General features: G+C 45.8%; 1 protein-coding gene across 1 annotated transcript in view; it reads right to left on the reverse strand.

Annotated features, from left to right (window-relative positions):
* stard9 (StAR-related lipid transfer (START) domain containing 9) overlaps positions 1-19,889 on the reverse strand; it is a 438,377-nt gene that overhangs the window by 380,741 nt on the left and 37,747 nt on the right. The gene's annotated exons all lie outside the window — the stretch shown is intronic.

Here is a 19,889-nt window from a genome sequence, read left to right on the forward strand (position 1 = left end):
GAAATCGATGTACTCAGGAAAATGCACAATGGAAATGTGGAGGTTATTTAGGAAATACTTGAATGGGTTCTAGATAGGCTTGTCCCATTGAGGCAGGGAAAGGATGGTAGGTTGAAGGAACTGTGTGTGACAAAGTGGATGTGGAACATTTTGTTAAGAGGAAGAAGCTTATTTAAGATTTAGGAAGTAAGGGTCAGACAGGGCTCTAGAGAATTACAAGGTAGCCAAGAAGGAGCTGAAGAACAAATTTAGAAGAACTGGAAAGGGACATGAGAAGGCTTTGGTGAGTAGGATTAAGGAAACCCCCAAAGCATTCTACACATACATGAAGGACAAGAGGATGACTAGAGTGAGGTTAGGACTGATAAAGAATAAAAGAAGAAACATGTGCCTGGAGCCAGAAGGATACCTTAATAAATATTTTGCTTCAATATTCACGTGAGACAATGTGGGCACCACAGAACAGGCTAATATGCTGGAACATACTGACATGATAAAATAGGATATACTAGATCTTTTGAAAAATATTAGGTCTAAAGTCTAAACTAAATCCCCTAGGTTACTACAGGAAGCAAGGGAAGAGATGGCCATGCCTTTGCGGATTATCTTTGCGTTTTCACTAGCCACAGGAGAAGTATCAGAAGATAGGAGGGGTGCAAGTATTATTCAAAGGTAATAGGGATAATCTTGGGAATTATGTACTAGTGGATCTTTTGGGAGTAGTGGGCAAAGTAATGGAGAGGATTCTTAGAGATAGTATTTGAGCATTTGAAGAGGCATTGGGATAGTCAGCATGGCTTTATAATGGGCAGTGTCATGCCTCATGAGCCTGACTGAATTCTTTGAGGATGTGGTAAAGCACACTGAAGGTACAGCAGTGGATATGGTGTATGTGAGTTTTAGTAAGGTGTTTGACAAGGTTCCCCATAGTAGTCTCATAAAGTCAAGAGGCATGGCATCCAGAGAAACTTGGCCACCTGTATTTAGAATTGGTTTGCCCACAGAAAGTGGAGGGTGGTTGTTGTAGGAGCCATGCATCTGTTCCCTATCTGCACAGTATACTGTGTTATGTATTTATTATAACTACCATAAATTCTGGCATACATGGCCAAATTCTCGGCTTAAATTTTGGTCCTAAAATTAGGGGGTTGGCTTATACAGAGGGTGCCAACTTTGGAAAAACGAATACATGGAAGACAGGTCATATTGATTGGCTGTTTTCAGTCAAATTGGTTCCACTGTCAACGCATGAAACTTTGGTTTGTTTAAACTCAGATCAAGTGGCTGAAGCACGGACATCAAACCACCGGGGATAACTGCAATGTCCGTATTTTCAGCTTTCAATGCTGCTTTTGTCTCACTTGACAAGTGCGCTTTGAACATATCCCAGACAAGTAGCGACTTTTCTTTCCTGACACCTTTGGGACATCAACGCCACACTTCTTTAACCCACTTCAAGCAACCAGCTTCATCCATCCAGCAGCGTTCTTGAATGTAAACAACACCCCGCGGGAATTTTCTGAGCAAGCTTTGTTTTTTGTCTCAACACAAGATCACGTCTATTCATAAATTGGGTGCACCAACTTTGCGTAGCTTTGAAATTTTCGCTGTTTTTCGGCCCATTTCAACGCTTGAACTCGAATCATTTCTCTGGTAACAATGTATCCAGACGATCGCTGGTGATTCACCCACTCTAAAACCTTTACTTCCAGTTCTGGCCACTGGCATGTTTTCCCGCAGTTTGCACATTTCGTCTTTGGCATTTCCCTCAGCGTGTCCTCTGCCTTTCTCCACTCTCTCACTCTCTCTCGTTAACACTAAACTTCTTAGCAGCTGCAGAATTATTCGTTCCTTTAGCAAAATCAACAACCTTCATCTTGAAGCCAGCATCATATCGCATTTGTTTTAATCTTTTATACATGGTGGTTGCAAACTGAATACTGAGTACACGTACTGATCCCGCCACCCCGTGTTAAGTTTTAACGAGATTACGATGGGCGCTAAATGATTTCATGGGGGTTACATTTCAGAGGATTGTTTTCCATTAGAAACCTAATCCAAAAATTCTCTCCTTGATTTATTAAGAATTTATTAAGAATTAAGAATTAAGAATTTGCCTATAACACTCTACAATGTATAGGCCTATTTTCTTAACAGGTACTGGTTCACAAAATTTCCAGGTTCCGGATTCAGCAAAGCTGAGTACCGGCATGTGAGATCTTGAGATCGCTTCTGGTTAAATCAAAAAGCTCTACAAAAGGGGTCTGCTTATACAAAGGTAACATGAAAAAGTCACTTTTTTAACTTTGAAAATAGGTGGTCGGCTTATACTCCAGGTCGGCTTATGCCCCGGAATGCACGGTAGTCACGAGTGGGGGCATGGTAAAAGTGAAGGGGATAAGTTACATATTCTTATTTCATTGCAGTTTGCAACCTGGGACCAGCAGCAATTGTTCTGGTTTGGTTTTGCTGGCTACAATTCTGTCAGCAAAACTTTTGACAGTTATACCAAACAAACATTAGCATTTAGACGTGCTGGTGAAATTAGAAGCACTGCAGCCTGGAACAACTCGCAGCAAGTTATGACCTTTTGTTGGTTCATGCTGTGTACTTGGGTTTGAAACAGTTTTGAATGGTTAGCACTGCCGGTTCAATCTGGGTCTTTTAGTGGTGTTTGCCTGAGGTGTTCTACCCTCAGCCCTGATGAAAAGTTGAACTGAATTTGCTGTTGCTTTGTCTAGTTTGCACACTTGGAAGTCAACACAAGTAAAGCAGGAAGAAATTACAGCCAAAATGACCAAAGCTAAAGTGCTAAAGACTTCAAGTGTCGGGAGTGCTCAACATACTCATATTGCTCTCCGTGGAAGTGATAACTTAAAGACTTACACAATACTGGTACATAACATCAAGTAAAAATGGAGGTTTTCTCAAGCTGTTTCCAAACACTCAGAACAAAAACTGAAAAAGAATGTAGCCAGTTGGCCTTTGAGACCTCACTGCCATTCATAAAGATTCAGGCTGACCTTAGCTTCATTATCCCACACCATTCCTACGTCCTTCAATTCCCTTCATATCCAGAAATTTAACAATCATTATCACCCCTCTTCAATCTCCTATGTTGCCACCTTTAAGCATCAATTGTATGTACAGTACTTATATTCTGAGGTCCCTCAGTTCCTCAATACTTCCCAAGACATTACATGGTCTGTGTCCTGGACTCATGGTGCTCCCAAAACACATCACCTCATATTTGTTTGTTTCAACTCCATTTGTATTTTCCAGCCCATTCCACCAAAATATTCACACAACACCACGCCACAGCACCACAGTAGCGTAGCGGTTAGTGCAAAGCTGTTACAGCTCAAGGCGTTCCAGAGTTCTGAGTTCAATTCTGGTGCCATTCTGTAAGGAGTCACCATAGATTCTCCCCGGGGAATGCATGGGTTTTCTCCAGCTCCTCCAGTTTCCTCCCAGAGTCCAAAGACATACCGATAGGTTTATTAGTCATTGCAAATTGTCCCACGATTAGGTTAAGGTTTGTCAGGGTTGCTGAGCCAGTGGGGCTTGAAGGTCCAGAAGGGCCTGCTCTGCAATGTACCACTAAACAAAAAAATAAATAAAATAAATCTCTCTTTCCACACTGTCAATAACTCTGCTAATCTTTGGGTTATCTACACTTAATTTTCTTCCCTTCCACACCCAATTCTATATTATTCATGTATATTACAAGCAACAAGCGTCCTTGTGGAACTGCACTGAGCACAGATGTCCAAATGCTAACGCAACCTTCTACCATTACCCTCTTTCTTTAATTGCCAAGTTAATTTTGTGTCCAGTTTGCTCTACATCCCTTTTGAACCTTTTGAACCAGTCTCTGTGTGGGACCATGTCAAATGTTTTACTAAAGTCCATGTTGTAATAAAAGTTTACTAAAGTCACATCTACTGTCCTGCTATCATACTTCAGTGTCTCTTCAAAAAATTCATTCAAATCGAGTCCTGACGAAGGGTCTCGGCCCGAAACGTCGACAGCGCTTCTCCCTATAGATGCTGCCTAGCCTGCTGTATCCACCAGCATTTTGTGTGTGTTGTTGTTACAAGTTTGTTGCCTAGATTGGGGAGCATGCTTTATGAGAATAGGTTGAGTGAACTCGGCCTTTTCTCCTTGGAACGACAGAGGATGAGAGGTGACCTGATAGAGGTGTACAAGATGATGAGAGGCATTGATCATGTGGATAGTCTGAGGCCTTTTCCTCAGAGCTGAAATGGCTAGCATGAGGGCACAGTTTTAAAGTGCTTGGAAGTAGGTATAGAGGAGGTGTCAAGGGCAAGTGTTTTTTTTTTTTTACGCAGAGAGTGTTGAGAGCGTGGAATGGGCTGCTGGTGACAGTGGTGGAGGCAGAAACAATAGGGTCTTTTAAGAGTCTCCTGGGTAGGTACATTGAGCTTAGTAAAGCAAAGGGCTATGGGTAACTCTAGGTAATTTCTAATGTAAGGACATGTTCAGTACAGCTTTGTGGGGCAAAGGGCCTGTATTGTGCTGTAGGTTTTCTATGTTTTATGTAGTCCAGCAGAGTAGTTCTACAATGAGAGTTGCAATGTTGACATGGAACAGAGAAAATCCAGTATACTCAATGTCAATGTGGGTACATTTGAGGAACAAATGTCCATGAGCCACAAGTGTGAATCCCAAGAAGTAGTTCAGCATGTTCACTGAGGAGGTACTCTGAACCTATGTCATATCCAATAGCACAAGATGCTTCTGAGAACATTGATTTACAGTATGATGATAGAAATCTAAATGCTGCAATAAAGGTCACAAGGACACAAAAGGAAATAAACAGGATAGTGATGCAACAACAATGCATTGCATTTCTGCTGAAAAGAGAGACTCAAATCTTCAAAGGCAATCCATTGCATATCATTCATGCGGGCTTTCAAGAATAACAATGAAGGAAAGACTGATAACTATGGTAACTGTCTCTATTTCTCTAACAGTTCACTGGAAGTTACCCTACAGAGCTTGTCAAAAGTTGCCAGTGGGTCAGCCCAGAGCAAGAATATCTAAAGGCGCAAGTTTTACTTCAGGGACATTTTGGTGAACAGCACAAAAATTGCTGCAGCCTACATGGAAAAAGGTCTTTCTTACTTACATATCAAAACAGAAAATATGAAAGCTCTTCAAGATTATAGTCTCTTTTCTTAGAGGCTGCTTCAATGCCATGGAAGACGAGTAGGACATGCATGAGTTGGACATGTCTGCTAATATGAGGATTGCCATAAATAAATTATAGTACAGGCCCTTTGGCCCAAAATGTTGTGCCGATCCTTAAACCCTGCCTCCCATATAACCCCAACCCACCCCAAATATTTATCCCAATAACTTTGGGAAAAATGGAGATCAGTGGTCTAAAAACTGCAGGAAAGACACAACTGTAAGGTTACTTTCACTGACATTGTTGATTTTATTGAAAGACAAATGAATATTACTAACAACAGTGTTTGGGAAAAAAAGTACAATGTTACATCGCCAGCAGTAAGTAAAGGTGTGAACAAAACTGGATCCAAACTCAAGCTAAAGGAAGCAGCTTTGCCACTACTGTGGCTGCTGTGGAAAGTGAAGCTACAACTGAGCCAGGAAATGATGAAAAGGGTGCAGATTAGAAGCCAGATGTGAATGAAGCAAACACAACAGTGAGTGCCACCCCGGTATCTAATGGCCTTACGGGGACAGTGATCGTAATTGTAAACTTTCGATTAACTCCAGTTCAGGAGAAACTGAGGAAAAGTAATACAACAGTGGTTACTTATGTTTTCCTTCAGTCAAGGAGGTACAGTGAACCTCATGAACAAGTTCAACCTGACAGGAAAAGGAACATGCATTCTCTTATGCACAATGGTCAAGAGAAGATTGTGCATAGCTACATCATTCCAGAATTGGAAATGGCTGGCTAAGATAGTGAAAGCTATTGTGAACTGCCTAACATCTATACACAAGAAAGTATGCCCGTGTACAAAGGGAATATTCCTCACCTCTGAGAGATCTTCATGAATTGATAACCTAAAGGATATTCACTTGCCAGAAATTGACTCTGAAATTGAGCTGATAGGGGTAAATGTGCCTAAGGCTTTGGAGTCATTGCAAGTGATTCGCAGTGTTAATGGACCATTGAAAGGACACCACAGTGGTGGAAAAGACTACACTCAGCCAGAGTTGACAGCTCATGGGTCTTCAGTTTTGTGTTGGTAAAAGCAAAGGGAATAAGGTACATATTTTTGCTTATTTGGTTGAAGTTTGTAGCTTTTGACCTGTTACGATCGGGTCTAAAGTCCACGTCCCGGTTCTTGATCTGGTCCGCGGACTCCGGGTCCTTCGACCGCCCCTCATTTCACCTTGAACTCAAATAGTCACACCTGAGGATCATCTTAGCTTGGTTGGGCTCAAGGAGGCACACCTGATGCCTATCGGTTGGCTGTGAATATAAGGGGCTCTGGGATTGAGTATAGTTGGGGGGGTCGTCCTGTCCGTCCTGGCTTGGAGTGCCACTGTTAACGACCAGTTCTGTGAGTGAGTTATGGACTGGGCTGCTCCGCAGCCTGCCAGAGTCTTCCAGCCGCAGTGAGTTTTGAAGTCACCCTGGACCGAGCTCCCTTCCTATCCCTTGCCTCCATTGGGTAAGCTAGGCTAGATTGCCGTTGCCTGGTGGAGGGCTCTGCCCCTTCCTATCCCTTGCCTCCGATGGGTTGTGCCCCGCGACCTGCCCAGGCCCGTGTCCTGCCTGGGTGATCCGGGCCCTGCCCAGGAGTTCTGCGGCCCACTCAGGGGGCTATCCTCCCAGCATTCCTAGTCCCAAGAACCCAGTCAAGCCTCAAGGCCACCTTGGACCCCAAGACCTCTCTGAACTCCACGGTCATCCACCCCTTGTCCTATCCTTTAGCTTGTCCCGTCCTGCCCCCAGTACTTCAGTGCCTGCGTCCTGCATTTGGGTCCATTCTCACGTCCGCTTATGACATGACCAGCAAACGTTGTATCTTTTTCTGACTGCTCAATAATACTCAATTACACTCAGCTTACACTTGAATATGCTTAAGTTTCATCGCTTCAAGATTGTATGCTTGCCAATTGCTAATATAGGATTTGACTTCGACCATAAGACCCTAAGTCATAAAAGCATAATTAGGCCATTCATTCCATCGAGTCTGCTCCGCCATTCCATCATGGCTGATCCCAGATCCCACTCAGCCCCCTACACCTGCCTTCTCACCATATCCTTTGATGTCTTGACCGATCAGGAAACAATCAGCTTCCATCTTAAATACACCCATGGACTTGGCCTCCACCACAATCTGTGGCAGAGCATTCCACAGATTCACTCTTCTGATTAAAAAATTCCTCCTTACCTCTGATCTGAATGATCGCCCCTCAATTTTGAGGCTGTGCCCTCTAGTTCTGGATACCTCCACCAGAGGAAACATTTTCTCCACATCCAACCTATCTAGTCCTTACAACATTCAGTAAGTTTCAATGAAATCCCCCCACATCCTTCTAAATTCTAGTGAGTACAGGCCCAAAGCTGCCAAATACTCCTCATATGTTAACCTCTCCAATCCCAGAATCATCCTCGTGAACCCCCTCTGGACTTTTTCCAATGACAACACATCCTTTCTGAGATATGGGGCCTGTTACGTACCCTGTAACTGGGTCACTTACCAGCAAAGATAGAGAGGTCCGTTGAAGTCTGATGGTACTATTTTTAAACAGTATTTATTGATAAAAATATACAAAAATAATATCAATGCAAACATACAGATAATATACATCGTCAATACTAAATCTAAAGCGCGGGTATAATAATAATCAATAAGAAATAGCTCTATCGTTGTATAGGGGATAATGTATTGTCCGATGGAAATATAAAAGTCACTCAAGTTCATTTAGGCTGCAGCTTTTGGATGGAGAGAGAGACGGAGTTCAGAACTTGCCCGTTTTCCTTTTTATGATGCCGATCCTTCGAAATGTCGTCGGTGTCCTTTCCCTTTTAGCTAAGCCGTCTTCCGTGGTCAGTCCCACCAATTCTGAGGCAAATGGAAAAGGACACACGTGGGCTTTCCACTGGCTGTCGCTTTTACGCTGTCACGGGATTTCTAGCGTTCTCCTGGTGCGTCTGAAAGGGGTTGTTCCCCAGACCCTCTTTTATCCTTACTCACGGGGTCTCAGATGTCAATCAGGTTGGGAGGATGCCATCCCCTCAACCAGCCCACGTTGTTCATTCCTTGAGGACATCGATGAATAGCATAGTGCTCAATACACAATTCCGTCTCCAAGAGACAATGGCCGTTTCCCGTGGCTTTGTATCATTGAGGGGCCAGGACATTCCAAACCCCCTGTGGATTCTGTATCTCTCTCTCATTTCCTGGGTCTCCTGACCTGAATTAATAGCGATCTTGCGATTCTCAAAAAGGAGGGGGCTACTTTATACCCTTCGGCCCCTCAGAGTTGGGGCTCAGGCGTAACACCCCCTTTCTTCAACGCGTTTTTACCATCGGTGAAAACGAAGTAATACAGAGTCTTACAGGATTTTAGAATCTAACACAATACAAAAGTTTTTTTTTCTACCGAGTAATACAGTTATACATTCAATTCAGCATCTAGATAGTTACCGACTACATTGTCACTTCCTTTAATATCTTAACATCTTGTACCTTACTAAAGTCTTGTAGCATCAGACTCCAATTTAATAACCACTTATTTTTAGTTCTTATTTTTCTCTACTAAACAAAAACTAAAGAGTTGTGATCTTAGCTTATGGGTATACTACAAAAGTTCATGCAAATACTAATCTTTATGTTACTTTCAAACTTAACAGGCAGGCTTCCATGGGGGCTATCTTTATTATTCACATGCTTTGTCGAAATCCCTTAAAACCGGCTTCTGCTATTTAAAAATGGCGTCCCCATTAACCCTCGCCTCTTTTCCGGTTAATTCCCACGTGGGGAGCTGGTGCACCCTGGCAAAATAGGCTTTCACCCGCTCCTTTCATAGGAGTTATTTTCTCAACAATGTGTTCCAAACTTAGACCATTTTCCGAATTTCCACACAATTCTTTAATTTTATGCAAGGTGCTAGTTTTCTCTTCAGGACCCTTCAGGCGATTAGGTCTCAATGCCAGCGATCCCTCTTTGTTCAAACAGCATTTCGAATTCTGCGGTGTCACGCCACACTCTGGAATAACAATAGCGTGTGGGGCCCCTTTACCTTCCAACTCAATCTGTAATTGAGTCACAGGCACCGCGGTACCAAGCCATTGTCTCGGTAGCCTGGTTGCTGCGTTTGACATCAATTCAGACTTTAAATTTTCTTCATTCGATTTGGAAACAACACTTTTCCCTTTTCCTTCAATAATAATATTCACCTCACCACCTTCGAGCACAAACACCTGGGAACTCTCACTTCCCACTATTACCAAGGTTAACCCTTTCTTCACTGAACCAAGTCCATCTGACCCACAAGGATGGCATTCCTTTTCAACTGAATCAAATACCTCAGACTTTTTCTGAGCTCCATTACTAGGTTCAGTACCACGTGCATCCACCTCTTGGACACACTCAAACTGGACATTTGCCTCTTCCAGGCTTTCAATACCCGTACCCTGTTCAAATTCTAAATTCCCCTGATTCTCCCAGCTACTCTCTAGGCAACTCCCTTCCGGAGTAAACTCAACCCCGCGGGCTGAAACAACCTCATCTGCCAACCCAGCAGACTTCTTCAAGGTAAGGGCACCCTTTTCATCTAGGACTGCCCTCATTTCATTATCGGGAACACCTTTAGAATTTTCAACTTCTTCAAACAGTTCTGCCAAACCAGACAGATCATCCATGTCCAAACCTGGACCTTTTAACAGCTTTATCTGTTTCTCATCTTTATTTCAAGCCTCCAGAACTTTTCTCCTCACTAAGGGAAGGTCTACCTCCTCTCCCTTACTCTCTTTCACTTTACTACTCTTCGTTTTACCACCCTCTAAAACCTCGTGGTACAGAGTCGGTAAAAACGTCTCGGCCAAATCGATACTGGCCGGATTTAAACTGCTCTCGTTCTCAGCTGCCTTTCTCGACATGCTGCGAGTGATCGCGCATGCGGGATAGATCTTGGAATCTAGGGGCAGGACCTCCACCGGCGGTCTCGTCAGCTTCATTGCTGACCAAACCTTACCACCGGCTAAATCATTACCCAGAAGGACGTCCACGTCAGTTCTTGGGAATTCTGATTGCAACCCCATTTCAACTGGTCCAGATACTAGCTCACAATTCATAATGATCCTATGCAAGGGCACCGTTTCCGTCCCTTTTCCTATTCCTTTCACAGCTACCATTCCCGTCTTGCGACCAAAATCCAGTACCTTACTGCTAATCAATGACAGTTCAGCATCCGTGTCTCTCCATAGCCGCATGGGAACTGGTGGATCTCCCTCTCTCACAGACACGGTTCCATTTGACATACAAGTCTCAGACCCTTCTCGTACTCTGTCTACCCGGGGCACTCTTGTCGATTTACTGATTACCACGGCACATCCTATAGGGACGGCTGCTTTCCCTTTTCCTGTCTCCTTCCTCAGAGCAAAGCACCTAGATGCAATATGTCCCCCCTTTCCACAATTAAAACAGGTCAAGCCCGGAAATCTCTGGCCGTCTTGCCTCTCCTCCCCAATCTTACCACTAGCTCCCGGCGGGACCTCTGCCTCAGCCGGCGGGCTTTCTCTATCGTTCCCACGGTCTCTCTGGTAACTTTTATTCGAGGAAAACTTTGTCTTGTGGGTTAGGGCATATTCATCTGCGAACCTAGCAAATTCGGAGATGGACTTATTCGGCTTCTCATTCAAATACATCCGGATATCCTCTGAAACACAACCTTTAAATTCCTCAATCAGAATTAACTCCCTGAGATGCCAAAAATCCTCTTCCACTATTTCTGCTGTACACCAACGATCCAAGAGCACACCCTTCTCATAGGCAAACTCGGTATACGTCTGATTCCACCCTTTCTTTAAGTTTCTGAACTTTTGTCTATACGCTTCAGGTACCAATTCGTACGTCCGGAGAATGGCCTCCTTTACTTCGGCATAATTCTCCGTTTCTCCCTCCTCCATGGACAACGCCGCATGTGCTCGTTGTGCCTTCCCTTTTAACACACTTTGTAACAGCGCCACCCACTGCTCTTTGGGCCACTTCTGATTCACTGCCACCTTTTCAAAAAGCAAGAAATAACTATCAACATCCGTCTCCTTGAACGGAGGTACTAACCTCAACTCCCGACTAACATTAAACCGCTCCTCTCGGTCTGACCCTTGAGCTCTTCGCTCTTGCCTTAACTTTTCCATATCCAAGTCATGTTGCCTCTGTTTCTCTGCCTCCTCATACTCTCTCTCCTTCTCAGCTCGCTCCTTTTCCCTCTCGGCTCGCTCCTTTTCCTTTTCAGCTGCCTCCAGCTGTTTTAACTGAATTTCATGCTCTCTTTGCTTCTCAGCTCTGTCCTGCTCTTTTTTCATCTCTAACTCCTTTAGCTGGAGCTCATGCTCCCATTTCACCTCTAACTCCTTTAGCTGGAGCGCATGCTCCCTTTGTTTGTTGGCCCTTTCTCCTTCTCAGCTCTGTCTTTGTCCTTCTCAGCTGCTTCCAGCTGCTTTAATTTAATTTCATGTTCCAACCTTAATTTCTCCAACTCTAACTGAGCTGTCCCACTAGCTGGTACCTTTTCAGGGATATTTTCCAATACCTCAGCTGCAAACACATTCTTCTCAATATAATACTGAGTTATGGCCCTTTGCACCTCCCGCTTTTTCACTGACAACCTCACCTCTGCGAGGTTTAGCCCCTTCGCCATATTTATCAAGTCCGATTTGGTGACCGCCTCTAGCGCCTCCAGAGTCGGGTTTTCTATAAATTCACCCACGTCCATCTTTGCTGGTTTCCCGTCTGGCTACCCGCGTAACCAGATCCAAGTTTGGACTTACAAAGCCCGATTCACTGGCCTCCCAATTTGGGGTCAAATCCCGAGACGAGAACCCCAGTTGTTACGTACCCCGTAACTGGGTCACTTACCAGCAAAGATAGAGAGGTCCGTTGAAGTCTGATGGTACTATTTTTAACAGTATTTATTGATAAAAATACACAAAAATAATATCACTGCAAACATACAGATAATATACATCGTCAATACTAAATCTAAAGCGCGGGTATAATAATAATCAATAAGAAATAGCTCTATCGTTGTCTAGGGGATAATGTATTGTCCGATGGAAATATAAAAGTCACTCAAGTTCATTTAGGCTGCAGCTTTTGGTTGGAGAGAGAGACGGAGTTTAGAACTTGCCTGTTTTCCTTTTTATGATGCCGATCCTTCGAAATGTCGTCGGTGTCCTTTCCCTTTTAGCTAAGCCGTCTTCCGTGGTCAGTCCCACCAATTCTGAGGCAAATGGAAAAGGACACACGTGGGCTTTCCACCGGCTGTCGCTTTTACGCTGTCACGGGATTTCTAGCGTTCTCCTGGTGCGTCTGAAAGGGGTTGTTCCCCAGACCCTCTTTTATCCTTACTCACGGGGTCTCAGATGTCAATCAGGTTGGGAGGATGCCATCCCCTCAACCAGCCCACGTTGTTCATTCCTTGAGGACATCGATGAATAGCATAGTGCTCAATACACAATTCCGTCTCCAAGAGACAATGGCCGTTTCCCGTGGCTTTGTATCATTGAGGGGCCAGGACATTCCAAACCCCCTGTGGATTCTGCGTCTCTCTCTCATTTCCTGGGTCTCCTGACCTGAATTAATAGCGATCTTGCGATTCTCAAAAAGGAGGGGGCTACTTTATACCCTTTGGCCCCTCAGAGTTGGGGCGCAGGCGTAACGGGCCCAAAACTGTTGCCAATACCCTAAGTGTGGCCTGACTAGTGTCTTATAAAGCCTCAGCATTATCTCTTTGCTTTTATATTCTATTCCCCTCAAAATAAATACCAACATTGCATTTGCCTTCTTTACCACAGACAACCTATAAATTAACCTTCTGGTAGTCTTGCATGAGGACTCCAAAGTCCCTCTGCACCTCTGATGTTTAAACCTTCTCCCTATTCTTCCTATTTCTCTGTCCTGTTGCAATCACTTCGCTTCCTCAGCACTACCTACCCCTCCACCCATCTTCAGATCATCTGCAAACTTTGCCACAAAGCCATCAATTCTAAATCATTGACAAACAACGTGAAAGGCTGCAGTCTGAACCCTGCGGAACACCACTAGTCACCAGCAACCAACCAGAAAAGGACCCTTTTATTCCCAAATGCTGCCTCCTGCCAGTCAGCCATTTCTCTATGCACGTCAGTATCTTTCCTGCAACACCAGAGGATTTTACATTGTTAAGCAGTCTCGTGTATGGCACCTTATCAAACATCTTCTGAAAATCCAAGTAAATGACATCCACTGCCTCTCCTTTGTTCTTCAAAAAACTCTAATACAAATTTGTCAAGCAAGATTTCCCTTTACAGAAACCATAATGTCTTTGACTTATTTTATCATAAGTCTCCAAGTACCCCGAAGGCTCATTCTTAATAACAGACTCCAACATTTTCCCAACCATTGAGGTTAGGTTAACTGAGCTATAATTTCCTTTCTTTTGTCTTGGTCCCTTCTTAAAGACTTTTGGAACAATCACTTTGTTGGAGCAGGGGGTGTGTCATGCAAGTATAACAAATCCATAGAGTCACTGGCAGCGGCAATCGTTTTGGTTTGGTCGGTTTTGTTTTGCCACTACAGTAGTAGATGTAGTGTATTCTATCTGGAGGTCAGTAGCCAGCAGTGTTCTGCAGTGATTTGTCCTGGAACCCCTCCTCTTTATGACTTGGATGAGAAAAGTGGTGAAGTGTGGGTTAGTAAGTTTATAGATGACACAGTAATTAGTGGATTGTGGATAGTGCAGAAGGCTGTCTAGGTTTACAACAGGAAATTGATGGGATATAGAGCTGGGCTGAGAAGAAGTAGAAGGAGTTCAATCTGGAAAACTGAAGTGATACACCTTGGAAGGTCGAACTTATAGGCAAAGTAAAAGGTTAAAGGCAGGATCCTTAGCAGTGTGGAGAAATAGAGAGATCTTGGGGTCCATCTCCATAGATCCCACACAGGTCAATAGGGTGGCTAAGAAAGCATATGGTGTGTTAGCATACATTAATCAGGGGACAGAATTCAAGAACCACAAGGTAAATGTTCCTGCAGATGCTCTTTCTTAATGTCAAGTTCTATCAGCCTGCTTTACGCTGTCCTCACAAATGTCAAGGTCCCTCTCACCGGTGAATACTGAAGCAAAGTATTCATTCAGGACTTCCCCTACCTCCTCTGACTCCAGGCACAATTTCTCTTCTATCCCTGACCAGTCCTACCCTCACTCTAGTCATCCTCCTGCTCTTCATATGTGTAGAACACCTGGGCTCCCTCTTCCTACCCTGCAGTAAGCAATTCTGATCTCTCTGCCCTTTCATTGGCTCACTGTTCTCAATTTCTTACATAAATTTCCCCATACACTTCCACTTTAGTTCAGTCTGGGGAAGAATGAACAGATTCACTGAGCAAAGGGTTGAATGTGGATACTGAGTGCTTTGATTTGCCAGATTGCTGCAGTGTAGGCAGTGAAGCTGAGGGAAAGGAGTCAAACCCACAAAGGGAAGTGTTGATGATGAGGACATATTCCCAGATGAGGAAATCTTTAATCTACTAGCATTATCCTTAGGATGTGAGAGAAACAGTGGAGTAGTCCTTCTAAGTGAGAGTAATTTGTTGTACAAGTGGCCTACTTCTGCTACAGATTTATAATATAAAATATAGAAGTTTAGACATTAATGATGTAAAGGGAACAGGATGGAAAATGCAACTGAGGCCGAGATTAAATCAGCCACGTTCTTCTTGAATGGAGGCACAAGCTCTAGGGGGCAAAAGACTTACACATGCATAGGAAGTTTGTATTTTACATTCTGAGTGTCATTAACAAGCACTGTCGCTACAATTCTAGGTAGTATTTGGTACTTCCTTAAATTTTATGAACTCAAGTTTCATGGTAAGTGTATGGATGGCACTTCTGAGGGTGGTGGTGGAGGCAGATACATTCAGGATATTAAAGAGACCCTTAGATGGACATGGATGAAACAAAAAAAGTGGATTGCAAGCCAGGTTGCAATCAGTGCTCAGGCGCAGGATTTGGAGGTGGTGTCAGTGAACGGGACCGCCTCTGGCCATCTTGTGAACGATAGTCAGGAGGTGCCGCGCTCCTTGCGACACTGGCAGGGGGCCCATGATATCCACATGAATGTGGTCGAAACACCGGTGGGTGGGGTGGAACTGCTGCGGCAGGGCTTTGGTGTGCCGCTGCACCTTGGCTGTTTGGCAGTGCATGCACATTTTGGCCCATTCACTGACCTGCTTGCGGAGTCCGTGCCAAACGAACCTGTTGGCTACCTACCATCTGGACGGTTGCCCTGATGGAGGGGTGTGCTAAGTTGTGAATGGAGTTGAAAACGCGCCGCCGCCAGGCTGCCGGGACGACGGGGCGGGGTTGGCCGTTGGTGACATCACAGAGTAGGGTCCTCTCACCTGGGCCTACGGGGAGGTCCTGGAGCTGCAAACCGGAGACTGCATTCTGTAACTAGGGATCTCCTCATCTGCCTGCTGCGGCTCCGCCAGTGCTTCATAGTCAACCCCCGGGACAGGGCTTGGATGTTAGGTCTGGAGAGAGCATCCGCCACAACATTGTCCTTTCCCAAGACATGCCGGACATCCGTCGTGTATTCGGAGATGTAGGACAGATGTCGCTGCTGGCGGGATGACCAGGGGTCGGATGCTTTTGTGAACGCAAAGGTAAGAGGTGTGTGGTCCGTGAACGCAGTGAAGGGCCTACCTTCTAAGAAGTACCTGAAATGCTGGATTGCCAGGTATAGCGCCAACAGTTCCCGGTCAAAAGCACTGTATTTGAGCTCGGGTGGTCGTAGATGTTTACTGAAAAACACCAGGGGTTTGCCAATGACCCTTGATGAGTTGTTCCAGCACTCCACCGACTGCCGTGTTAGATGCGTCCACTGTGAGGGCGGTAGGGACGTCCGTTCTGGGATGCACTAGCATCGCGGCATTTGCCAAGGCTTCTTTGGTTTTAATGAAAGCGGCGGCGGACTCCTCATCCCAGGTAATGTCCTTGCCCTTACCCAACATCAGGGCGAACAGGGGGTGCATGATTCAGGCTGCTGAAGGGAGGAAGCGGTGGTAGAAATTCACTATACCCATGAATTCCTGCAGGCCTTTGATTGTGTTGGGTCAGGGGAAATGGCGGACCACGTTATCTTGGCGGGCAGAGGGGTTGTCCCGTCTTTAGTAATCCTGTGGCCCAGGAAGTCGATGGTGTCGAGCCCAAACTGGCATTTGGCCAGGTTGATTGTTAGGCTGTATTCACTCAGTCGGGCGTAGAGTTGACGGAGGTGGGACAGATGCTCCTGACGGCTACTGCTGGCTATGAGAATGTCATCCAAATAGATGAAAGCGAAGTCCAGGTCGCGTCCCACCGCGTCCATTAACCGCTGAAATATCTGTGCGGCATTCTTTAGGCCGAACGGCACGCGGAGGAACTTGAAAAGGCCCAACAGGGTGATGAGTGCCGTTTTGGGGACGTCGTCCAGATGCATCGGGATTTGATGGTATCCCCGGACGAGGTCTACCTTGGAGAAAATCCGTGCGCCGTGCAGGTTTGCTGCAAAGTCCTGAATGTGTGGCACAGGGTAGCGGTCCGGTATTGTAGCCTCATTCAGCCTGCGGTAGTCGCCGCATGGTCTCCAGCCCCCTGTTGCTTTGGACACCATGTGCAGGGGGGAAGCCCATGGGCTGTTGGACCGCCGTATGATCCCCAATTCCTCCATCCTCTTGAACTCCTCCTTTGCCAGTCAGAGCTTGTCCAGGGGAAGCCTTCGAGCACAGGCGTGGAGGGGTGGTCCTTGTGTCGGGATGTGGTGCTGTACGCCGTGTCTGGACATGGCTGCCGTGAACTGCAGTGCCAGAATCGATGGGAAATCCGCCAGGACTCTGGTGAAGTTGTTGTTGGACAGCGTGATGGAGTCTAGGTGTGGGACCGGCAACTGGGCTTCACCCAGGGAGAACGTTTGAAAGGTCTCGGCGTGGACCAGTCTCTTCCTTGGCAGGTCGACCAGTAGGCTGTGAGCTCGCAAAAAATCCACTCCCAGGAGCAGTTGGGCTAAGGCGGCCAGTGTGAAGTCCCACGTGAAACGGCTGGAGCCGTACGGGTGCCGTAGGTCCTTACTGTGCAGCCGTTCGCAGCCCTCAGGGTGGGACCCGGTTCTCTGTTGCAGGTGTCGTAACTCGTCGGAGGTAAGACGCTGATCTCGGCTCCGGTGTCGACCAAAAAGTGGTGTCCCGACTGCTTGTCCCAGACATACAGGAGGCTATCCCGATGGCCAGCCGCCATAGCCATCAGCGTCAGCTGGCCCTGGCGTTTCCCGGGAACTTGCAGGGTGGGCTACAGCGGTGGGCTTCTGCGCCCCACCGCTGGTGGTAGAAGCACCATTGTTCATTGGTCTACTCACCCCTGCCTCTGGGGTTAGTGGGCTCTGCGGCCGGGCCTGGTCTGGTCTGCTGCTGGGAGCGTGGCCTGGTGATCTGTGTGACGGATGCCCCACTCTCCTTCTTGGCTTTCCACAGGGCCGCCACATTCCAGGGGTCACTGAAATCCACATCAAACAGCAGCAGGCGTATGTCCTCGGGCAGCTGCTCCAGGAATGCCTGCTCAAACATGAGGCAGGGCTTGTGTCCTCTGGCCAGGGACAGCATCTCGTTCATCAAAGCCGACGGTGGCCTGTCTCCCAAACCATCCAGGTGCAGTAAGCGGGCAGCTCGCTCACACCGTGAGAGTCCGAAAGTCCTTATGAGCAGGGCTTTGAATTCTGTGTATTTGCCGTCCTCTGGGGGCGACTGTATGAACTCCTCAACCTGGGCGGCTGTCTCCTGGTTGAGGGAGCCCACCACGTAGTAGTAACGTGTGGCATCCGAGGTTATCTGCTGAATGTGGAATTGGGCTTCTGCTTGCTGGAACCATAGGTGAAGTCGCAGCGTCCAGAAGCTTGGCAGTTTTAACGAAACTGCATGAACAGATGCGGCGTCGTTCATCTCCGATCCAAATATCGTTTGGGCCGTCAGGGTCACCAATTGTAGCGGTGTGCCACACACAGCGCTGAAATAATGACACGCAGTCGGTGAGCTGCAGTTGCAAAAGAGGTTTACTCAAACTTCGTGGCCTCGCTTTAGAGCCTGCCTGTTCCCGCCCTCCCTGGGCAGGAATGCTGTAGGGGGACCAGCCTCAATTACAGCGCACGCCACTTTGTGAGCCGGTTCGAGTGCGCTGGGAAGTGGGTCGCCACAGTACTTCCTTAAAATTCATGAACTCAAGTTTCATGGTAAGTGTATGGAATGCACGACTGAGGGTGGTGGTGGAGGCAGATACATTCAGGATGTTAGATACATAGATAAAAGAAAAATGTAGGGCCATGTGGGAGGGAAGGCTTAAATTCTTCTGGAGTGCATCAAAGGGTCGGCACAACAGCATGTGCCAAAGGGCCTGTACTGTTTCATGTTCTAAGCATGAAAATAACATTGGGTTCACACCATGTAACATCAGACAATTTCCTCCAGTCACTGAATTCACACCTTCTGGAGATAATCCATTCACAGCTTTACTGTACCCCAACCACATGGAGTCTTCTTAAAATCCCATATGGGACTGCCCCAATTAGAATTTTATGCAGCCCCACAGGATCAATGGGATCTCATTGCATTTATAAAGCACATGAAACAGACCATCCTGGTCACTGAGTCTGCACTAATGGTGAGCCACCTACTTACACTGATTTACACTTTATCATTTTCTTCCCCCTACTCCACCAATACTCCACAGATCTTTCCACTCAATTACACATTTGAGGCAATGTACATACCCAATTTACCTGCCAACTTGCAAACAGAGGAAACCAGCCAACTAGCAGAAATCCATGCAGTTGCACCAAGGATGTGCAAACTGCAAACAGACTGCACCCAAAGTCAGGAACGAACCCTAGTTGCTAATGAGGCTACTCTGGAAAATGCAAGTAGGACAAGTGATGACCAATATAGGGTGAGTGTGCAGTAGTTTGAAGGGTGTTCCACTTCTTTTCTCAGTATGGTAATGTAGTAGCTTCACATGCATGGCCTCAGGATCACAGTGCCATCTCAAATACTGTTTCTCAATTGAGCAGTTATGGGCCAAAACTTCAGGGGTCAGACAGAAAATTGTATTTTTCTTCTCCAAGGAGACTTAAGTATAGCTTTAACCTTTTTCTCTGTCTTGCTAATAATCTCTTTTCAACAGAGTTGAATAGACTATTCAGAATTGAGTATTCCCATTGTTTCAGTAGGTACTTATCCCTCTTCTACCTAGCATCTCCACTTTCTTCTTCTACTCTCTTTGTAAGTACATCAATTATATTTCCAATATCTCCATTACCTCAAGTTTCCAGCTTCCTGGTCACAACCAGTTAATTTTCATCCAACTCATTCCACACCTGCACAACCTAAGCATTGTCCGTTTTGCACAGATGCCTAACAGATAAACTTGTTCTCAGAAATAATGACCTAATACAATTCACTTCCTCCAAATCCATGCAATAATGCAGATACAGGCACTTTGGCACAGTGAGCCCATGCCAGCCATGGTGCCCACCCAGCTGGTCCCAATTTCCATCCTCAGCCAATATCCCTCCAAACCCCATCCCTCCATGTACTTATCCAAATGTTTTTTAAGTGGTATTGTATTGGCCTCAACCACGACTTCTA

The sequence above is a fragment of the Hemitrygon akajei genome, chromosome 3 (genome assembly GCF_048418815.1).
Source record: "Hemitrygon akajei chromosome 3, sHemAka1.3, whole genome shotgun sequence".
Lineage (NCBI taxonomy): Eukaryota > Metazoa > Chordata > Chondrichthyes > Myliobatiformes > Dasyatidae > Hemitrygon > Hemitrygon akajei.